This window comes from Callithrix jacchus, chromosome 4 (genome assembly GCF_049354715.1).
Source record: "Callithrix jacchus isolate 240 chromosome 4, calJac240_pri, whole genome shotgun sequence".
Lineage (NCBI taxonomy): Eukaryota > Metazoa > Chordata > Mammalia > Primates > Cebidae > Callithrix > Callithrix jacchus.
In genome coordinates this window covers 38,224,178-38,248,568 of record NC_133505.1, presented here as the reverse complement: position 1 = coordinate 38,248,568, position 24,391 = coordinate 38,224,178, and positions in this window count along the sequence as shown.

Genomic DNA, 24,391 nt, shown 5'->3' with positions numbered 1-24,391 from the left:
CAGCAAAGTGTGAGTGTTCTAGTATCTCCATATTCTCATCAATACTAATTATTAGCTTTTCAATTAAAGCCGTTCTAGTGGGTAGAAAATAGTAACTCATTATTGGGTTGATGTATGTTTCCCTGATGGTTGATGATGTTGAATGTATTTCTATGTGCTTATAGGCCTTTTGTGTATTATTTGTCTTTTTCTTATTTTGTTAATTATTAATTATTATTTTATTACTAACATTATACTAAGTTACAATCGTTCTTTCTATATTCTAGATACAAGTCCTTTCCTTACCAGATGTAAGATTTTTGAAAATTTTCTCCCATTTAATTGATTGCTTTTCACTTTCTTGGTGGTGTCCTTAGACACACACACTTTAAATTTTTATGATGTTCAAACTCCTATTTCTTTTTATTGCTTGTGCCCTTGGTATCATTTAAGATCAGATATTTTTACCTAATCCAAAGTCATAAGGATTTATGCCTATGTTTTCTTCTAAGAGTTTTCTAGTGTTTAGTCTCATATTTAGGTCTCTGATACATGTTGAGGTAATTTTTATATACAGTGTGAAGTAGGGATCCAGCTTTATTCTTTTGCATATGAATAGCCTGTTGTCTCAGCACCGTTTGATAGAAAGATAATTTATTCCCCCACTGAATTATATTTAGCACCATTTCAAAAACCAATTAAGCATTAAAGTGAATACTATTGCTAGACCCTCAATTTTGTTCCTATTTTATTCTTTTTAACGCTGTTGTACACTGGACTTTTAATGACATTTTTATTAATAAATTGGTATTATACAGAGACACTCAATTTTGTATTTTTATTTTGCATCCTATCAATGTGCTAAACTCATTTAGTATTAGTAGTTTAGTAGTTGCTAAACTCATTTTTAGTGAATTCTTTTGTATTTTTGTATACAGATTTTATCATCTGTGATTGAGATAGTTTTACCTCTTCCTTTTTAATCTAGATGACTTTTATTTTATTTTAGTGCTCATTTTGTTCTTTTAAAAATAACATTATTGTATTCACAGTGCCTTACCATTTGATATTTTTATTTCTATTATATCATGAACATTTTGAATTTCACAGAAAAAATATGTAATGCATCCTTTTATTGCTATTCCATAGTATCTTATATACACCTGCTTTCCTGGGGTAAATATTTAGGTGGTTTTCTTATTTGTCACCCACTCTACAGACATCTTTATACACATATCCTCACAGCCATCCCAGGGTTTTCTGATTTCTCACAGCATCAGTGGTTAAAGTAATTACCTGTCTGACTAGGTGGACACAATGACTGACAATTCCATTGCTGTTGTGTGTAATTTAAGATCAACAACTACATTTGGAACTCAGATCATTGAGGCCCAGCTACACTGAGTCTTTCCTAGTCTCAGAGATTTCTTCTCTGCCTGTTAATTTCTCTATCCCTGAAACTACCCTTGTACACCAGCCCAAAATGTTTCCTAGCCCGATAGTCCTGGATTTACCAATTGCTAATTAGAAGGTGTCATCTCAGAAGGTAAGTAAGGAATTTATCTCCATTCACTTTCTATTTAGTTATCAAATCTCCACATAGCTCAGGTAGACAAGGCTGAAAACATCCCTGTGTTTAGTAATGTAGCCACTGAGCTCACCGTCATTGCTCTTTTCATACCTTAGTCCCACTCAAAGATTTAAGTGGCAGCTTCCCACTTATGATTTTAAAAAGTGTAAAACATTCTAAGGGACCTGTAAACTATAAAGCTAAAATGCCAGCTTCTGCATGTGACATGTACGTTAAATTCTATGTCTAATACTCTTCTCATTTTCAGAATTGGTTCTGAAAACTTAAAGATTAAGCTTTTTATGAACTGATTGGTGTCTGTTCTGCTTAGAAGATTATTCCCACTTGACTGAGAGGATGGTTCAAGCAAGTTCTGCTTCCTTTCAGAGGCTTTAAAAACACTTATTAGGAAGAACGTATTGCATAAGGCATTTGACAAATGAAACCACAGCCATAACCACTGGCAAAAAAGCAAACAAACGTTCCTTTAACTGCCCTGCACTTGGTATATTCTCTTCTTCTTACTAAGGAAGTACCTCTTCTCCCTTCACTTCACAGACTGGAATTTTCTAAATTCTTAATCTCAACAAAACAAACTGTATTTTGAAATTCTTGTTCTCCCAGAATACCCAGAGTATTACCATGATTCCAGAAGATGCCTTCAACCAAGACTAATAATCTAACATGTAGGAAACCTTCAGATAAGAACTTTCATAAAATTGTAACTGGGCTGTGATAGAGAATTATCACAATATCAACAAATCTAACAAAAGAGCTGCTGATCCAACAGGTCCTCAGAGATCCTGTACAGGAGCCTATAAAAAGAAACATCTTGAATGTATTCTGTGAAAAATAGTAACAACAACCATAGTAACAATAATGGCTGCATTTAAAAGGCTCTTGCTGTATTTCAGACACTGGCTTTAGTACCTACATGGGTTATTTTGTCCAATATTTATCACATTATGCATATGTTATTATCTACAATAAAGAAATAGAATCTGTAAACTGTAACTTATTCAAGAAAGTTAGGTACAGAGATGTTAAGTTACTTGCCCAATGTTACATAATTTTGAAGATATGAGGCCAGAATTCACTTCCGTGCCATTTTATGTGGGGCAAGATGGCCAGGGGGAGACCTATGGTAATTCAGTCTAAATAATTATAAGCTTGCTTGACTCAGAGTTCACTTAAGTTTATACACCAAACTAAACTATATTATTGGTGGAGTTAATTAGAAATCAAGCAGTAAGAGGAAGACCATCCAAGAACACAGTAACTCTGGGGAACACCTTGGGAAGGCTGCAGAACAGGGAATGCTGCTCTGATCCCACGAATGCCTTCTCAACATGGAGACTGCATGAGGGCCTTGAGAACAGAGTTATGCAAAGATCTCTGAGAAGGGAGGTGACCTCTTCTCACAAGATCCAAGAGGGTCTTTGCAGTTGGGAGCTGGCAAGGAGGAGAAAAGCCTTGCAGGGCAGAGATCAAGGAACACCTCAGGCTCTGCCTAGGTTCTCAGAATATGGAATGATTTTTAATTGCTCTAGGTCCTCAATGCTGGAGATAAAAGCCCCTTGATGCACTGGGTATGGTCAGACCCCTTGGCTTCTCACCTTCTATACTTCTGATGGAGCCATACCCTAATAATAATTGATGATAAACCCAGAGTACTTGTTTAGTATGTCTTAGAAGAATCTCAAGTGCTCTCCACCAGGCTATCTTACCTACTCCTTTAACCTCCCCTTCCAGGCCCATAATATCAATGAAATTAAGCACATAATAAAAATGTCTGGAGCCCAAAGCTCAGGGCCAATGCAATTTCCATGCTTGCATTGGTTCCCTGGATCCATGCTGTAAATTCTACTCTTGTGTGTCTGTCTTTATTTCCTTTTCTCAATCCCTTGTCACTGCAGGGACTCATAAGGGCACTCATGTACAGGGTTGGGGCTGGTACCCAACATTTTACACTATATATACTGCTTTAGCCTACTGTATGATTGTAGCAAGACTTATCTCAAGCTACCTCCCCTGACCCAACAAGTTCTCTTATGACAGTGATTATAAAATAGAGAGCTAATAAAGTATTGGGTAAAGAGAGGTGATGGAAAGAATGCAGTATTTGAGACTATGCTTATAATGCCTGAAATCACAATCCATGGCTATTAGAGTTTATATTAAACTTTTCTCTCTGGTATCCCATTGCATTGAGTTGAGAGAGGCTCTACTCCCTACATCCCAGAACATGTAGATCTGTCCGTGGTTCTGAAAGACACACTGGTGGGTCCCACCAATGACATGAATGGCATTCATATTGTGGAAAACTGCCCACTAGTAAAAATATACAATTGAATTCGTACATTCATTACATAGGGGGTTGGAGAAACTGATGTGCTGAACAATTCAACAATAACTTGGAAAGATGCTGTAGAAAGACGGCAGAATATTTTCATATGCATGATACGGAAATGCACAAAACCAAAACAGGACACATTATAAGTGAGAACTTTATCTTGAAATTTTAATCAGAATATGAAGAAAAGAAATCCAGCATCTGACTTGGAAAAAGAGAAAATAAATTACATTTCAATTAATAATCTTTATAGATTCTCAGCATATACACTATCCTTTTAAACCTCAATATATGTTTAACCAACCATTTACCTTTATTTTTTTGGTTTGTTTTTTTCTTTCATCTCATACCTGCTACCTGAGATATTCTTTTGTGACTAAAGTGCATTCTTTACAATGTCTTGTACTTTGCTAGGTGTGTTTGTGTTAAATTGTCTTTGTCTGCAAAAATCCATTGAAATTTCATGTTAATTATTTTATTTTCATGCTAAAGTGTTATGTGTTGGTCTTTTCAAATTTTTCTGAAGATTATTTATAGTTTGTTTTTCACTGAATATACTTAACAGTTTGTTCTGTAATCATAGGCAGTTTAGCAATGTTATATCCTATGTGATTATTCGGATTTCTCAGTTGTATGATTGTATGATTCTGTGTCTGTTGTATTTTCTTGTTCTTTAGTGGTGTTTTGTCTCATGAACATAGTTCTCTGTTGTTGTTTTTAACTGTTAAGTGCTCCTTTGTTGGTGTAATAATTTTTTGGAATTTTCACAATACCAATGACAGTACAAATTTTCCAGAAAAGTTTTGCTTGATTTTCCCAGGTTCTTGGAGTTTTCACTACTTTAAAATAAATTCATGGCTTGATGATCTTCAGACCATCCAGGTAGTGTGAACTTGGGCTGCAAATCCACTCGTCTTTAATCTCAGGAGCAAGGTTTTTGCCTCACTCCACTCAGCACCAAGGCGAGTGTCTGGGTAGACCTTCAAGCATGGGATATTTTTCTTATACTGAGGAACCAGCTTTAGGAATCCTAGTTAAATGGAAGAGAACACTATTAAATTTCCAACTCTGAGCACTATCTGAACTTTGTCTTCTATTCTGAATACCTCAGGAGGCCATGAAAACTAAAGCTTAATTATCCTACATTAAGTGAATAAGCTCAGCAGGAAAGTAAATGCAGGGTTCCTTGATTTGGGATTCAACAATTTTTCTTAAAGTGTCAGCCTCTCAATGCTTCTACATTGTGTTTTATTTTTCTACCACCCATTTTTGTTAGCATGAGGGTAGGTATTACCTACCTAAGTGTGCCACATGCGTGGCTCACATCTCCTCAAAGCTCCTTATCACAAACCTTTCCATCTTATTAATATGAAGCCACTGAGTATCTCAGGAAACTATTAGTGACTGCCCATGCATTGATATGACGTGGAAATTTTGCCCAGGATTTTGTCAGCACGTAGTCAGCAACCGTCCCTATTTTAAAACTGCCCCTATTTTTGTTAGTAACTGCCTCTTTCTGATTCTGTACCTTAGCTTATTGCTGCCTAACTGGAAAGCCTTAAGGGAAACTGCCAAGACGTCTAAAACCTGCTGCGTTGTTTAAAGTCCCGAGTTACTTCCCCTGCCCCTTTACCTATAAAAACTGTGTACTTTTCATAGCTGGAGTCCAGACCTTTTGGTGGGAACCCTTCAGGGCTTGCCAATGTAACAAAGTGTGTTCCGCTGATCCCGAGTGCTGCTTGGGTTTCTTGTAGGGTAAGATTTTCCAGAACAGATTAAGATCCAAAAGTAAGACATTTCTCCTTCTTGTAAACAGGACTTCCAGATGGTCTAGTTGAACATCTTCTCACTTGAAGTATTTTTATTTCCATTACTCTTCATGATGATTCCTGAAAGGGACTCTAATGCCATGTCATTTGACTCTGGGATATCCAAGTATATTCAAATTTTTTCCTTTACAGCTAATCATCCTTAGAGAGTTCCTCAAGACCTCAGTAATAAGACAATGGAGAGTGGATTCTCCAGCAGTAACAAGGATACCAGGAGTATTATACAAATTATTGGCAACTTATCTGGTCTTGTAGGATCTGCTAAAGTCTGATGCTGCATATACCACTTCCCTTGCAGACTGAGGGCTGGTGAGCATGACTAAGCATATAAAACTCAGGTTGTAATGAGCACCTCAAGTCACTTGGTCATTTTATATATCGTGATTATAGCATTCAGAATCTACCAGGGCCTAGTAGTAAGCCAGAAGCTAGTACTTAAATTGAGAAAAAGAATGGAACTTTTTTCCCAAACCCTGAAACTTGGGCAATGAGTCTTATGACTGTCACACACATATACACACACACACACACACACACACTCAACAGTGTCCAAATAAGCATTTAGAGGCCAATGGCAGATATACTTGACTTTTGCCTGGATCAAAATGACATTTCTATTTATTATGGAATGTTTCTGTACTTGTACTGGCTAATAGGATGTTGGATCAGAGAAATCCCCTTGCAGGATAAGAAGACACAACTTTTTCATTGGTGAAAGCATCTGTCTTTATTAGAGTTTGAGAATATCAGGGTGGTTATTTCTCAAACAGTTTGTACTCCCTAAAGTTGATAGAATTCCTCAAGTTAAAAGGACCAGGCCTCAATGATGGGAGGACTCTTTGCCATTGGCTACAACCAGCTGTAGTGTTTATTAAAAACACATGTGAGGGCCTGGTTTGGGGAAAGAATCAAGAACAAAAGCAGTGCTTGTTTTGTACTTCACTGAACCCCTTCCATGGCCTCCATTCAACTTTAGCTTCAGTTTTGGTGACTTGATTCACAGACTGTCAGAAAATTATGAGCTATGGAATGTGCTCTCTCCAATACTGAAGAGGCCAATCATGTGTAGGGTGTCCTTCTTTATCATTGTGGGTTGTATAAAGTCAGTGATTCCCACAGAAACTTGGGGTCACAGACACCAGGCCTAATCTGCTTTCATTATTCATTCAATCTTTTTTTTTTAAGTATATTCTCAATCTCTTGCCTAGGCTGGAGTCCAGTGGTACAAATACAGCTCACTGCATCCTCAACTGCCCTGGGCTGAGTTGATCCTCCCACCTCAGCCTTCCAAGGAGCTGGAACTACAGCTGTGTGCCACCACACCTGGATAATTTTTGTGTTTTTTTGTAGAGATGGGGCTTTGTCATGTTGCCCAGGCTTGTTGTAACTCCTGGGCTCAAGGAATCTACCCACCTTGGCCTCTCGGATTGCTGGGATTACAGATATAAGCCACTGCACCCAGCCCTAATCTAATTTTAATTTTAGAAATCTAACTTGAGAATTTCTGGTGCCTGGATTCATATTTGTCTCAGAAGATTGAATTGTGGGCTGCAAGCTTCTCTCCCCAAAACCTCTTTTAGGGTAGAACTTCTGGTTATGGGAACAAAAAGAGATAGACCAGAAAGTTTTGCTCCAATAACAATATGTGACAAGAGCTTTAATGTTAAAAGACTCCTTCTGTATTAAGTAAGGACTGCAAGTTGGTGGCCTTCCTTTCTTACCTAGGAGTGCTCTCCAGCCTCCTAGCAGATAACTACAACCCTAATAGCTCAATGTGGGCAGATCATGGATTTCAGAGCCCATATTAGCTAGAAATTTAAATGAGAATTTGGAAAGAAAGCTGCAGCAGAGTTCAGATCAACAATGTGAATGCAATTTATGCTCACATCCCTGGTTGAACACTAAACTCTGCACAAGTGTGGGCCACGAGGGAATCTGGTGAAAAATCAGAAAGAAACTAGAGTGTCAGGCCTTCACGTGCAAGCCTGGATCCAGAAAGTCTAAAGTCCTGCCTGCCTCGGCTGATAACCCCCACCCCCGCCTCTGTTCCCCATCATCGCTGATCAACCAGTGGAGCGATCACCCCTCCCTGCCATCTTAACTGTTATTATGATAATGTAAATACACCCCACCCCACCCTGACATCTTACCTGTTCTTACACCCTAACCCCACCTACCATTGAAACTAAACTTATGGTGAAGTATACTCCTTGCCCCACCCCCACTACTGTAAGTGATCTTACTCTGTAACTTTTCACTGCCCACCCCAAACCTATAAACCAATTCCTATCGCACTGCCCCATTTCTGCCTTAGCCCACCTGTACCCAAGTAAATAAACAGCCACGTTGCTCACACAAAGCCTGTTTGGGGGGTTCCTTTATTCAAAACATGAGTTTAAACATAGAGTGAGGTTTACCCTCCAAAGAGATAAATGATCCTGGTGAATCCACAAGTCTGCAGTACCATGGACTGAGTGCATCTGCCAACCCGCAGAGCTCAGGTAGAAGAAAGCAAACACCTTACAGGCTTGAGGGGTGAAAGGGCAGGATGTGAGGCTAACAGAACAACTGGAAATTCAAAGAGAATTCCAGGAACAAAGCAACCACAGTGAAGCTGAATCACAGTATCTGAGTATAAATGATTCAAGTACTTGGTCAATCTCTAAATTACACAGATGCAGGATGCACACCCAGAAACCCCTGCTGAAACTACATAAGATACTAAGTGGAAATTCTCAAACAGAAAAAAGAAAATGAAAGTATTCTGGATGAGGTCCACAGAAGTTTTGAGGTGGCAGAATAAAGGATAAGTCCATGATTTTGAATAGAAATCTCTAGAACTTGCTCAATTCCAAGCTACAAAAAAACAGATTAAATGTTCAAGTGAACCCTCAAAAGAAGATAGAGATGCAGGATCAGAAAAAATATTTTAAAAAATAATAGTTGAAAAGTCCCCAAATTTGATGGAGAACTTTGGCTCATATCTAAGATGTTCAACAAATGAAAGTAAAATAACCACATAGAAAATTACAAATAGGGTGGCCAAGGTTTTGAAAGTTTTATCATAATTTACAAGTGAAATACATGATATAATTTATCCATTAAAGACTAGTGGAAATGTATCAGCCAGATAGCAAGTAATTTTTTAGTATAAATCAGAGTATCTGTCATCTTGCAGGGCTACCACACTGCTGTAAATCTAAAGTGGTATTTACAAAATTCCTGTTAAACAATGTGAGTCTCTTTGTATATCTTACTATACACTATGTACATGTAACATCTAACTAAAATTATACTTGTAATCCTTACAAAAAAGGGGGTAAAAAGAGAAAATCACAGCAGAGAAATGTGTGCCACCTGGCTGGGCTCCTGTTTAACACTCCAAGCAACACCTGGGACTGGGGATTCCTCCTAGGGAGACTCGAGAGTTTGTGAACAGCAGAAGCCACATGGGAAGGAGGCTGTGCTCATCAAGCCCACTTGTTCCCACGGGAGGTTTTAAGGTGTCCTCTGTCAATTGTCCTTCAAGCAAGGGTTTCTGGCATTTATTGAAATCTTAGCCAGCAGTAATGCAAGATTTAAGATTATTTACAACAGTTCACAGAAGCAAGAATGATATCTCAGACCTTTATCAGTAAAGATTGCGTAGGGGAATGCAGTGATCTAGTAAGTGTGCAGCAGTGGGCAACTGTGGACATGACCAAAGCAGACAGGAGCTCTGCAGTAATTACAGAGCTGGCCCCAAGCTGCTGTCCTCCCTTGAGAGCTAGATGCCATCACTAACAATGACCGTACTTCCTGGCTAGTGAATATGATGCAAAACTGCTTTTTCTTATTTTGGCTTAGAATTAAAATGTGGACCAACTTGTCCCTAACCACAGGGCCACTCTGCCATTGTCTTGACCTTGGACTTTGCAGGCTCTAGAGTTGTGAGAAATAGATTTCTGTTGTTTATAAGCCACACAGACTATGATATTCCAATGGACTAAGATAGATAATCATAAAAATACCAAGTATTTGGAAATCGAAAGTCTAAATAACAACTTTGTGAAAGAAGAACTCGCAAGAGAAATTAGGAAGTCCTCCAAACCGAAGGATATGAAAGTGCAAAATCTATGGGATGAAAGAACAGGGTCACGTTCTTTGCAGCAACATGGATGGAGCTAGAGGCCATTATCCTGAGAATTAACACAGGAACAGAAAACCAGACACCATGTGTTCTCACTGATAAGTGGGAGCTCAACAGTGAGTACACATGAACTCAAAGACCAGAACACTAGACACCAAGGCCTACTCAAGGGTGGAGGATGGAGAAGAGGGAGGATTGAAAACTTCCTATCAAGTACCATGCTTATAACCTGAATGGTGAAATATTCTGTACACCAAAGCCCCATGACATGTAATTTAAATATAAAACATGCCTTCACGTGTACCATTGAACCTAAAGGCTAAAACAAATTAATAAAAAATAGAATGCAACACTCATTTGTGATAAAGTTTGTCAGTAAATAGGAATAGTAGGCAAGTTCTTCAATATGATAAATGGCTTCTATGTCAAACCTACCACTCACATTATATTTTATGATGAATATTGATGACTGTCTACCTAAGATAAGGAAAATGGCAAAGATGTTTTCCTGGAGGTCCTGGCCAGAGCATTGAGCAAAGAAAAGGAAAGGAAAGACTTTAAAAAAAAAAAAAAAAAAAAAAAAAAGTAAATTGTACTAGTTTGAAGATAACAATATTATGTAAGTGGGAAATCTTAAGGCAAATAAAACTTCTAGAGGTGATATGTAAATTTATTAAAATTGTAAGGTACAACTCCTATATAAAAGTATCTACAAGTAATGTAAAATCAGAATGATGAAAAATTTTTAAATATACTAATAAAACAATGATTAAAGTAATACCAGTTTCAGGCATCAATTTTTAAATAATGTGTATGATTTGTACACTACGATCTACGTGGCGCCCCTACAGAAAATAAAGAAGATTAAAATAAACAAATAGTGTATTCAAAAACTGAAATAACCAGTGTTATTAATTCTCCAAGACTGAGCTATTAAATTAAGCACTATATCAATTAAAACGCTGGTGAACTTTAAAAAAAATATTTATGTGGCGATTCCTCAAGGACCTAAAAACAGAAATTCCATTTGGCCCAGTAATCCCATTACTGGGTATATATCCAAAGGATTATAAATAATTCTACTATAAGGACACATGCACACAAATGTTCATTGCAGCACTGTTTACAATAGCAAAGACCTGGAACCAACCAAATGCCCATCGATGATAGACTGGACAGGGAAAATGTGGCATGTATACACCATTGAATACTATGCAGCCAGCAAAGTTCGTGTCCTTTGTAGGGACATGGATGAAGCTGGAGACCATCATTCTCAACAAACTGACACAAGAGCAGAAAATCAAACACCACATGTTCTCACTCATAGGTGGATGTTGAACAATGAGAACACATGGACACAGGGAGAAGAGCATCACACACTGGAGTCTGTTGGGGGGAAATAGGGGAGGGACAGTGGGGGATGGGAAGTTGGGAAGAGATAGCATGGGGAGAAATGCCAGATATAGGTGATATAGGTGAAGGGGAGGAAGGCAGAAAATCACGCTACCATGTGTGTACCTATGCAACTATCTTGCATGTTCTTCACATGTACCCCCAAAACCTAAAATGCAATAAAAAAAAAAAAAGAAATTGGCAAGCCAAACCTACCATTTCTATGGGAATACAAGTAACTTCCAATAGCCGAAAAAAAAAAATTTGGAGGATGCGAATGGGGTAATTTCAAGATTTACTATCAACCGCTAGAAATAAAAAGTACTGTGACATTGGCATAAAATAGTTATAAATCAATGGAATAGAACCACACATACACGTCTGATCCCAATTCTGACATAGAGTAGGCGCGCCCTCCTGTGTTCAGACCCCTGTCCTGCTGCCGGGAGCCCAGGGAGATCCAGGGGAGGTCTTGGCTGAGCAGGCGAGATGGGAGCTGAGGGCTACCGTTTAGCCTTGTGGCCACACGGGGGCGCCGCCGCGCTGCTCTCAGATTCTCTGAGCAGAAGAGAGGAGTGGGCTGTGAGGCAGAGATTGCTGACCCGGGGCTGAGCATCAGTGCGAGGGTGAAGGAGCCTCTGAGCAGCAAGGGACCCCACAGCGGTGAGAGAGGAGAAAGCTCTGGAGCCTTGTGCAGTCCCTGAGGTTTCTATCTCCTCCCTGCAACTCCTTTCTCCAGCCCTTCATGGCAACACTCTGGAAAACTGAAAAGAAGAAACATTTTCCTCTACTCCTTCTTTCTTGTCAGTGCTCCTTCTTCATGTAACAACAGTAAAACGTGCATAACTTCTTTTAGGAAGGATGAGGGATGCATGAGACTTGGTAAAGTGCTTATTTCTGGCAGAGGACCTGGGCTCTGGGGAGGGAGGAAAATTTCACCTGTAATACTTTTGTAATGTTTTGAAGAATCTTTTCAAAACATGTTATGGAAAAAAATCCCTCTCATTGACGAGACAAATCTGAGTTAACCCTGATGTGTCTATGCATTGGGGTCAGGCTAAGGTCCTCCGTGGCATCGTTCATCTGGCACGACCAGGTGTCCACACCTCAGAGCCTCTGCACAGCTTCTCCCCTGCCTGGAAGCTCATCTCCAGGACTCTCTTCCAATCTCCTCGTTCTTCTCATTCTTCTCACTCCCACCAGAGCCCGCCTTGCACTACCCACTTCACGTAACAACAGTAACACGTGCATAAATTCTTTCCAGGAAGGATGCATGAGACTTGACAACATGTGTTCACAACAAAGTGTTCACAACCCTTTTACTAACATTTAAGAATTATCTACTTATTTATTTTGAGAAACTGGGTTGTGCTCTGTCACCCAGGCTGGAATGCAGTGGGGCAATCTTGGCTCAGTGTAGCCTCAAACTCCTGAGCTCAAGCGATCCTCCTCCCACCTCAGCCTCCGAAGTAGCTGGGGACTACAGGTGTGTGCTCCCACACTCTGCTAACTTTTTATTTCTTTTTGGTACAAATGGAGTCTTGCTATGTTTCCCAGGCTGGTCTCAAACTCCTGGCCTCAAGGGTTCCTTCTGCTTCATCCAGTCTCCCAAAGTGCTGGAATTGCAGGTATGAGCCACTGTGCCCAGCTACAAATGTATTTATTTATTTTTTAAAGACAGGGTTTCACCATGTTAGTCAGACTGGTCTCGAACTCCTGGCCTGAGGTAATCCGCCCCCTCGGCCTCCCAAATGCTGGGGTTACAGGCGTGAGCCACCGCATCTGGCCAAATGTATTTATTTTAATTGCTCGTAGTCTTTCTCTGTCTCAAATGCAATCTTTATGAGGACAAAGACAGTGATTTTGATTGTTCAGAGCTGCATTTTCCTGGCCTTGAATTTAGGGATAACCTCTCTTTCTGGGAAGGACCGTCTTTGCTTACATTTGTATTCACAACAGTTCTGAAACTGTAGAATAATAAACTCAAGACTGGCTAGATTTTTTTTCCCCCTTCAAAAAACCATCTCTGGCTAGATGCCAGATTACTGGGTGGTTAATGCCTATAATCCCAGCCCTTTGGGAGGCTGAGGAGGGCAGGCCATGAGGTCAGGAGTTTGAGATCAGCCTGGCCAAAATGGTAAAACCTCATCCCTATTAAAAATACAAAAATTAGCTGGGCATGGTGGCCCATACCATACCTGTAATCCCAGCTACTCAGGAGGCTTAGGCAGGAAAGTTATTTTAACCCAGGAGGCAGAGATCATGGCATTGTACCCCAGACTTGGGGACAGAGTAAGACTTCACCTCAAAAACAACAACAACAACAACAAAAGAAATGAACAAACAACAAGAAACCATCAAGATTTGTTGATCTTTTGAACTTTTTTGTGTCTCAATTTCCTTCAGAGCTTAGCGCATTCTTAACATCTCATGGTCCACTTTCAGTTAATAATGTACCAGTACCCATAAATATATACATCTTGCAACCATGTATCCTCTATAAAATGTCCCTATTTTATGGCATAGATATTATATGTGGTATATCTATGTAGGTTATAAGTTCCACAAGAAAAATATTTTTCTTATCTTCAAACAGTTCCATGTATATAAAGAAAGCATAAATGAGGGGAGCAAGAAAGCCTTTTGCACTTAGCTCAATATTTACCATTTTGATCATCTTCATCTTTTCTGATAATCCCATTTTCCACCTGGTATCATTTGCCTCTAGCCTGAGGAATTTTCTTTACCAATTGTTATTGTGCAGATCTGCTGGTGACAAATTCTCTTAATTTTTTTTTTTTACCTGAAATAGTTCCTTATTTTGCCTTCTTTTGAAGGACATCTGTGCTGGATATAGAATTCTTAGTTGACCTTTTTTTCTTCCAGCACTTTAAGTAGTTTAAGATGTCATTCTACTTTCTTTTGTTTCTAGGATTTCTAATAAGAAGTCATTGGTCAGGACAAGAGAAACAGAAACAAAAATTGGGAAAATAATGTGGTAGACCTAAAACTAATCATATCAATGACAAAAACCTACATGAATCAACACTCCAGTGATAGCAGAGAAGCAGAGATGTGTGACTTGTTTAAAAAAAAACACAGAACTCAACCATGTGCTGTTTCCAGACATGTACTTTCTTTCTCTTTCTTTCTTATTTAACTTTTATTTTTAGTTAAGGGGTACATGTGCAGGTTTGTTATTTAGGTAAACTTGTATCATCGGGTTTTGTTGTACAGATTATTTCTGTACCTATTAGTACCCACCCAAGTATTATGCCTAAGTACCATTAGCTCTTTTTCCTGATCCTCTCTCTCCTTCCTTCCTCCACCATCAAGTAGACCCCAGTGTGTGTCTTTCCCCTCTATGTGTCCATGTGTTCTCATTATTTAGCTTCTACTTATAAGTGAGAACACGGTTCTCTGTTCCTGCATCAGTTTGCTAAGAATAATGGCCTCCAACTTTATCCATGTTCCTGCAAAGAACGTGATCTCATTCTTTTTTATTGCTGCATATACTCTATGGTGTACATGGGCCACATTTTCTTTATCCAGTCTACCATTGACAGACATTTAGGTTGATTCCAAGTCTTACCTATTGTGAATAGTGCTGCAATGAGCATATGTGTACATGTAAGACACATACACTTTCTTTTTTTATTGAATATATCTTATTTTACTTTAAGTGCTGGGATACATGTGCAGAATGTATAGGTTTGTAGTATACATATAGCCTGCCATGGTGGTTTGCTGAACCTATTGACCCATCCTCTAAATTCCCTCCCCTCACCCCCTACTCCCCAACAGGCCCTGGTGTGTGTTGTTCCCCTCCCTGTGTCCATGTGTTCTCATTTTTCAACTCTCACTTAGAAGTGAGAACATGTGGTATTTGGTTTTCTGTTCCCATGTTAGTTGGGCTGAGGATGATGTCCTTGCAAAGGACATAAACTCATCTTTTATGGCTGTGTAGTATTCCATGGTGTATATGTACCACATTTTCTTTATCTAATCTATCATTGATAGGCATTTGGGTTGGTTCCATGTCTTTGTTATTAACCAGTGTAAACAGTGCTACAGTAAACATACATGTGCATGTGTCTTTATAGTAGAATGATTTATATTCCTTTGGGTATATAACTAGTAATGAAATTGCTGGGTCAAATAGTATTTCTGGTTCTAGATCGTTAAGGAATGGCCACACTATCCTCCATAATGGTTGAACTGAAGTGGAAAGTTTGTGAAAAATCTCCTGATTGCCTGACTAACCACCTCTACCTGCTTCTGTACGCTTGCTTCCTGCTTGCCAACCAGGAAGTCCCTTGAGAAATGGCCACATTGCCTAAAAACTGAGTTACTCCCCCTGCCCCCAACCTATAAAAGCTGTGTGCTGTTCCAGGCTGGGGTCCAGACCTTTGGGTGTAAACCCATCTGGGCCCACCAGCATAATAAACTGTGTTCCTCCGACCCTCTGAGTGCCATTTGGGTTTCTTGTCAGGTGACATTCTTCCACGACAGTTGGTTCCCTGACTGGGAAATCCAACCATGCTGGGCCATTGAGCCACCAGTTTGGGATCAGAAAGGGCAGATGGTACATCTTTTCCCCACCGTGGAATGAGACAGGACCGCCCCGCACCCCGTACTTTTCAGCAGGGCCTCCTTCCCCGGCAGGAGAACTGCTGCTTCTCCCGTGTCGCCACTCATCAGACTCATGGATGAGATGGACTGAACTACAAGGAGCTTCCGATAAGGTAAAGTCCCAGGACCCAACCCTCCTCTCCACAGGAGACCACAGGTAGACTCTCCAGGCTAAGGAGGAAATGTGATCAATTCTGTGTGAGTGAATGAGTGAATGCAGAATTCAAGGGCTTGTCCTTGAATCTCCAGTTTGTGGCTCCACAGTGAAAACTACAGAGTCCAAGTGGGCCCTAACCTGCAATTCAGTGGTGACCTCATAAGGTTTAGGACAGTATTGGGCTATGCTTGATCCAAGTTGTGTGACTATTCCGACCTGCCAATGCTAAGAGGTGCCTAAAATTTCCTGAGAGGGACTTGGCCAGGTCAGCACCTGAGTGGTCTTTAATGGGACACCTCCTACCTTTGTCTGTCTCATGCCACTGGTCAGAGGGGGGCATACATCATGGGAAAGGGCCAGTCCAAACCCATTATTTTAGACTGTATGGTCAAGAAATTTAGGAAGGGCTTCTTTGGAGATTATTGGGTCAAAATGCCCCTGGGAAGACTAAAAACTCTGTGAAGTGGGGTGGCCGATGTTTAATGCTGGCTGGCCATCTGGAGGAACCTTAGATGTCCCCACCATTCAGGCTGTTTGGAAAGCTGTGAGCAGCAGTCCCAGACACCCAGACCAGTTCTTTATATCCACTCCTGGCAGGAGGTAGCTCAAACCTTGCCACCTTGTGTTCAATTCTGCACTGGAAAAAAGGGAAACTGCAAAGTCCTCGTGGCTCAGGTGACTAAGGGGCCCAAAAGACCTATGCACCAGGTGACCCTGAGGAAGAAATCCAGCCGCCTCTGTACATTCCCTTGGCTGCACCGTCAGCCCCTCCCAATGTGCCCGAGATGCCTCCTGCAACACTAGAGACCGCCGAGCCTGGTGCAGCCAGTCCAGAGCCTCCGTGCCCCAGAACACCCCTGGCCAGATACCTCCAGTCCTCACAGCCAGCACTAGCCCTCCAGATGCTTTTGCCAGAAACACAGGGCCTCCCCACATGACAGACAATGGAACGGTTGAGCCAGGGAGGCCCATCCTTTACTACCAGACCTTCAGTGCTACAGATCTCCTGAATTGAAAACATCACACTCTGGTATACTTGAAGAAGCCTCAGGCTCTGGTTGACCTTTTAGAATCCATCTTCCAAATGTACCAGCCCAACTGGGATGATTGTTGCCAGCTCCTCTTCACACTGTTCAACACAGAAGAGCAGAGGCAGCATATCCTGATTGAAGCCCATAAGTGGCTCCAAGAACAGGCCCCAGTGGAGTCCCTGGACCCGACCTGGTGGGCTGTGGAGCCCACACCTGACATAAAGCTGAATTGGGACTTCAACAATGAAGTGGGAAGAGCCTCCATCCAGCACTACCAGAAGGCCCTCCTCAAAGGAGTCCAGGAGGGAGCAAGAAACTGCCCAAAATATCAAAAACCACAGCAGTCACTCAAACCAGATGAGACCGCCAGTGACTTCTATGAGTGACTCTGTGAGGCCTTCCGGATATACACCCCATTTGGCCCAGAGGCACCAGAGAACATGTGGATGGTCAAGGCCACCTTTGTCACCCAGTCAGCTTTCTCTGGAAGTTGCAGAGGCTGGAGGGCTTTGCGGGAATGAATTCCGCTCAGCTGCTGGAGGTTGCCAATAATGTCTTTGTGAACTGAGACCTACAAGCACAGAGGGAGGCAGACAAATGCATGAAGCAGAAGGTGACACTTTTGGCAGTGGCTCTTGGCCACCCCAATCTGACCCAGTGCCTGGGTGCCCCATGCGAAGGGTGGAGGTCCGAGTGCCCCCCTCACCCATTATGGCCTGATCAATGCTCCCACTGCAAAGAAGTGGGGCACTGGAAGAACGAGTGCCCCAAACAAGCAACCCCAAGTGGGGCACCTCCCCAAGGACAGGTGAAGTACAGCCAGAGCCTAAGCCGGCCCACCTGATCGGTTTGGCCAGAACAGACTCAGACCAGGACAGGCCGGGCTCTATAAAGCTTGGCCCCTGTGAGTCCATGGTCAAGGTGAAAATTGGGAGCTACCCAATAACTTTTATGGTAGACACCAGGGTGGAGTACTCAGTGGTCACCATCCCTGCTGCCCTGTTTGGCAACAGGAAGGTTGCCATAATGGGAGCAACAGGCAGCCAGGTAGAGCCCCAGCTATTCTGCCAAAAGCAAATATGTCAATTAGGTGAACACCAGATATGCCATGAGTTCCTCTACCTGCTGGAATGCTCTGTTCCCCTCTTGGGGCGAGACCTGCTAAGTAAGCTGGATGTGCAGATTACCTTCGAACCAGGAGGGTCAGTGAGTCTGACTTTGGGTGAGCCCAAGAAGGGCCTGATCCTGGTGGCCAGTCTTCCACATGAAAATGAATGGAAGTTGCACACCATAAAGAGGCTAGAAGAAAACCCAATGGAGTTTCTAAATGCCTTCCCTGCAGTTTGGGCAGAAAAGAACCCCCCAGGAATGGCTAAGGCCTGGAGCCCTCCTTGTTAGGCAGAGACAATACCCGATACCTCAAGAGGCATAGCTGGGAATTCAGGAACACATTTTTTGGCTCATAAAAGAGGGAATCCTGGTGGAATGCCAGTCTCCCTGGAACATCCCTTTATTGCCAGTGAAAAAGCTTGGTGGGGGATATCGCCCAGTGCAGGACCTGAGAGCAGTTAACAGTGCCACAATCACCCTCCACCGTGTGGTTCCTAACCCATATGCTCTCTTGGTTCAGCTCCCCGCTGAGACCGAGTGGTTCACTTGCTTGGGCGTGAAGGTTGCCTTTTTCTGCCTATGACGGGCATCAAAAAGCTGGCCACTTTTAGCCTTCAAATGGGAAGACCCCCAAACAGGAAGAAAGACAACTAACCTGGACTTGTCTAACCCAAGGATTCAAAAACTCTCCCACACTGTTCGGTGAGGTGCTTGCCACAGACCTAGCTGCCTTCCCATGAGAGGACCTCAACTGCACACCGGTGCAGGACTCGGACGACCTGCTCCTCACCGGCAGGAGACGGGAGGACTGCTGGGAAGGAACCAAGGCACTGCTGCAGCTCCTCATGGAGGCGGGATACAAAGTCTCATGAAAAAAGGCTCAAATTTGTAGACAACAGGTGTGGTACTTAGGACTTGTCATCACCAATGGCCACTGGTCCTTGGGACCAGAGAGTAAAAAAGTAATCTGCTCCATGCCTGCTCCCAACACCAAGTGAAATCTTTGGGAGTTTCTTGGGGTGGCCGGCTTCTGTCACATATGGATCCCCAGCTTCTCGGACATAGAGAGACCCCTCTATGAGGCAATAACTGGGCTGGAAGATAGACCCCTCCAATAGGGTAATAGCCAAGACATGGCTTACCAGAAAATCAGAGCACTGTTCCGCAGTTCCCCACTGCTGGGACTTCCAGATGTTACCCAGGAATTCAATTTATTTATCCAAGAGAAGCACAAAACAGCACTCGTGGTCCTCACCCAAACTGTTGGGCCTGGGCAGAGACCAGTAGCATATCTGTCTAAACAGCTAGATACAGTGGCATCAGGATGGCCCCCTTGTCTCCGAGCCTTAGCCCCCACGGTTATTCTGATGAAGGAAGCTGACAAGCTAACCTTGGGCCAGACTGTTAATATCAAAGTGCCCCACCCGATGTCCACTCTCACGAACAGTCAGGGACACCGATGGCTCTCAAATGCCCCTCTAACCCACTACCAAGGACTGCTATGGGAGAACCCATGGCTCACCATTGAAACCATGCATGGCCTCAACCTGGCCACATTCCTGCCTACGGAAGAAGCAGCTCTAGACCACGACTGTGAGGAAATGGTTCATGAAGTTTTCGCTCATCTGCCAGACCTCAGAGACACTCCAATCTCAAAAGCAGATTTGAACCTGTTCACCGATGGGAGCAGTTACGTCTGAAATGGAGAAAGGTATGCGGGACATGCAGTCACCACCTCCACCGAAGTGACGGAGGCGGCTCCCCTGCCCAAAGGCTGTTCAGTGCTACGGGCAGAATTATATGCCCTTATCCAGGCCCTGTGTCATGCAGAAAATAAAGCGGCCGATGTCTGCACTGATTCCAAGTACACCTTTGCAACCGTCCGCATACACAGGACAACACACAAGGAAAGAGGACTGCTGACAGCAGGGGGAAAGGAAATCAAAGGCAAGGAAGAAGTCCTCTAATTGCTAGAAGCAGTTTGGAAGCCCAAAGAGGTAGCCGTTATACATTGTAAGGGCCACCAAAGAGGAACGGGTCTCATCTCCACGGAAACCAGCCAGCCGACCAAGAAGCTAAAGCAGCACAAGGCAGGAAGATCCAGCACAACCCCCCACCCACTTATTCACAGTCACCCCTTGGTTCCTCGAGGATTGGAGAAAACCAGAGAACTCCAAGAAGGAAAATAAATGGGCGCAACAGGAGGGGGTGAAACAGAGCACAGAGGGATGGTGGCTGCTCCCTGACAACAGACCCGTGGTGCCCAAAAACCTGGCTCCATGTTCATTACTCAGTGCCACAGTCTCACCCACCTAGGAAGACTGCCCTGGGAACCCTACTCAGCAGATATTACTACACTGCACGCTCCCTAAACTTTGTGCTGCAGGGAGCAACCAGTGCCTAACCTGTGCTAAGAACAACCCCACACAGCGACTGAAACCCATTCCAGGGGTGCAATGGGTGGGGACTACCCCTTTAAGACGTAGAGGTGGACTTCACTGAAATCAAGCCCAGTAAAGGGTACAAAGACCTACTGGTCCTTGTATGCACACACACAGGTTGGGCGGAGGCACTCCTGACAAAGACTGAAAGGGCCCGAGAAGTGGTGAAAATCTTTCTCCGTGAAATTGTTCCCTGGTACAGGTTTCCACTCACCTTACACAGTGACAATGGGCCAGTGTTCATGGCAGAGATCGTCCAAACCCTCACAAGTGCACTCAAGATCAAGTGGAAACTTCCTACAGACGACAGGCCACAAAGTTCAGGGAAAGTGGAGCGCGTAAATCGAACCCTAAAGGCTACGCTGGAGAAGCTCTGCCAAGAGACCCAGGCTCCCTGGGTAGACATGCTCCCCCAGCCCTGCACACCAGGACCCACCAGCCACCACCCTTCAAGATTCTCTTCAGGAGCCCCCACCCTTAGTCAGCAAAGTACAGGGAGACCTCAGGCAGCTGGGAGAAATAGACGTATCATCTCAGTTACAGGCATTGGGGAAAATACTGTCCCAGGCCAACAGGTTTGTAATAGAGAGAGCACCCATCTCCCTGGCCAATCCAGTGCATCCTTCCAACCTGGGGACCAAGTCTGGGTAAAGGACTGAAAAAAGGAACCCCTCCAACGTGTCTGGAGAGGCCCCATGCTGTAATCCTTGTCACTCCAACTGCTCTCAGAGTTACAGGAATCATTCCATGGATTCACCATTCCAGAGCCATAAGGGCCCACCCGGACACATCCCCAGACCTGTGGACTGCACATCCAGACCCCCAGCGCCCTGTGAAAATCACATTCCAGCGAGCCGAGTCCTGAGGACTTGTCAAGCCCTGCTCTAGTCACACAACTGGAAGCTGACTAGTCAATGCACGGCTGAAGCTTGAGGAGTCTTCACTGAATAAGCAGATGTGGACTGATTTTAGTACTTGGTGCTATTCAGGCAGTGCTTACTGTTCTGCCATTGTGCTGTCATTGTTGCCGTCCCTTGAAGGACATTCCTTGCCCATGCCTAGTGTAGAACGTTACTTTCTGTTTTGTTCATGATGGCCTTCATGACAAACTTAGTAAGGGGGGATGGTCTAAATAACCGTCCTCTCTACACCCATCCTACATGGATGCCTCTGCCGTCAGCTTTGCTCCTTCCCCTCCTCCTTCCCTGCGGGATCCTAGTTCACTCGTACCCATCATGCATGGAAACATGCAAAATCAAAGGCATTTTTACACCCTACTCCTATACGAAGGCCACCTGCTATCAGCGAGGCAGCCCTAAACTCTGCATAAGCCCGGACTCAAAAACCTGTTGGACAGGAAAAATGGAAAAATCTGATTGCCCAATCGTGGGATTCCACAGATGGGGTCGGGACCACTGCTGGACCTGTTACACCTATTATGGGATGTCAGATGGCTCGGGAGTTCAAGAAAAGCCCTGAACAAAACAAATCCAAGAGGTTAAGAATGAACTTATTAAACTAGCCAGGGCTACACCTGAGCCCCATAGAAGCATAAATCTCTCAGCAATCAGAAGGCTTACACAGCCCTTAGAAACTGATGCCCAATTGACTCGAATTCTAAACACCACTTAGCAGTATATACAAGGGGAGACTAACCTCACTAACCCTTGCTGGTTGTGTCTCCCCCTCCAACAGGGAATATTTGTGGCCACTCCAATCCCTGATGGTTGGAATCTCTCCTGGACATAAGCTAACTAAATGGCTCTGCTGGGACCAGTAGCCGAGAATGTACTCATGAAGGTCAAATCCAACTTCACCTGTGTGCAAAGTCCCAGAGGGAACTTGCCAGTCAGCAACCTCTCAAACCTCCCTTCCACTACTACTGTTAACCTCTTCCACACGGAGGTCTAGTGTGCTCCACCCACCCCGGGTATGTTCTTCCTATGTGGCAGACAGGCATATACTTGTTGAGACAGAAATTGGACTGGAGTATGTAACCGAGCATTCTTATCCCCAGAAACCTCAGTTGCCACAGACCGAGATACTGAGATGGCTCTAAATCCCCACTACCAGTCCAAATGAGCTGTATTGCTTCCCCTCCTGGTAGGAACTGGCATAGCAGCTGGGGAAGGCACTGGAATAGGAGGCATCAGCACTTCAGCCCACTTCTTTCATAAACTGTCCTGGGAACTCAATGAGGACATGGAAAGCGTGGCCAACTCCCTAATGTCCTTGCAAAACCAGCTAAATTCCTTAGCAGCCATGGTTCTGCAAAACCACAGGGCCTTGGACTTATGGCTGAAGAAGGGGTTACCTGCCTCTTCTTGCAGGAAGAATGCTGTTACTATGTAAATCAGTCAGGAATTGTCATGAGAAACGTCAAGGAATTGAGGAATCTTATTCAAAGGCTACATACTGAGTCAGAAAGCCTCTGGGGCTCCCCAGGACTTGGAACTTGGACTCAATGGGTCCTGCCTGTCTTAGGGCCTGTACTAATGCTTGTCCTGGCCCTCACCTTCAGCCCCTGCCTAGTCAGTGCACTCCAGCGCTTTGAGGCCACAGTAGTCAAGAAAACAGCAGCCCAACTGCCACTAAACTCAGCTGAAATATAAAGGTGATGCTCCATATAGTTCATAAAACAGCATCAAAGGGGGAATGAAGTGGAAAGTTTGTGAAAAATCTCCTAATTATCGAACTAACCACCACTATCTGCTTCTGTATGCTCGCTTCCTGCTTGCTAACTAGAAAGTCCCTTGAGAAACTGCCACATTGCCTAAAACCTTCAGTTACTCCCCCTGCACCCAACATATAAAAGCTGTGTGCTGTTCCAGGCCAGGGCCAGACCTTTGGGTGCGAACCCGTCTGGGTCCACGGGCATAATAAACTGTGTTCTCTGACCCTCTGACTGACGTTTGGGTTTCTTGTCAGGTGAAATTCTTCCACAACAGAACTAGTCTATATTCCCACCAGCAGTGTAAGTGTTCCTATTTCTCCGTAGACTTGTCAGCATCTATTGCTTCTTGACTTTTTAGTAATTGCCATTCTGACTGGTGAGAGATGGTATCTCATTGTGGTTTGTTTTGCATTTCTCTAACCATCAGTGATGTGGAGCTTTTTAAAATATGTTTCTTGGCCACATAAATGTCTTCTTCTGAGAAGTGTCTGTTCATATCCTTTGCCCACTTTTTAATGGGGCTGTTTTTTTCTTGTAAATTTGTTTAAGTTCCTTGTAAACAAATATGTGAGCTCTCATCATTCTTGTTTAAACATCTGACAGGCATCCTAACCACTGCAACATGGCAAGAAAATGAAATAAAAGACCAATAGAAGTACTGGGCATGTTGTTTCATGCCTGTAATCACTACATTTCTGGTGGTTGAGGTGGGAGAATCACTTGAGCTCAGGAGTCTGAGACCAGCCTGATGGTGAGACCTCATCTCTACCAAGCAAACATAATTTTAAAAGGAAAAACATCAATGGATAGGAAATAAATAAATAAATAAATGTCTTTTCTCGTCACCAGCTTCGCTGCATATGTAGGAAACACTAGGAAATTCTGAAAAAGTCTCTGGAATTAATCACTGAATTTGCAAAATAGTTCATAAAATACATGTAATAAATCACTGAGATGAGCATGAAGAGATAGGAGGCAATACTAGTTATCAAAGAAGCGAAAGTTAAAACCATAATGAGAAACCATCACACATCACCTAGAATAGGTACAGTTAAAAATACGTATGATAAATCTAAATACTGGGAAGAACATGG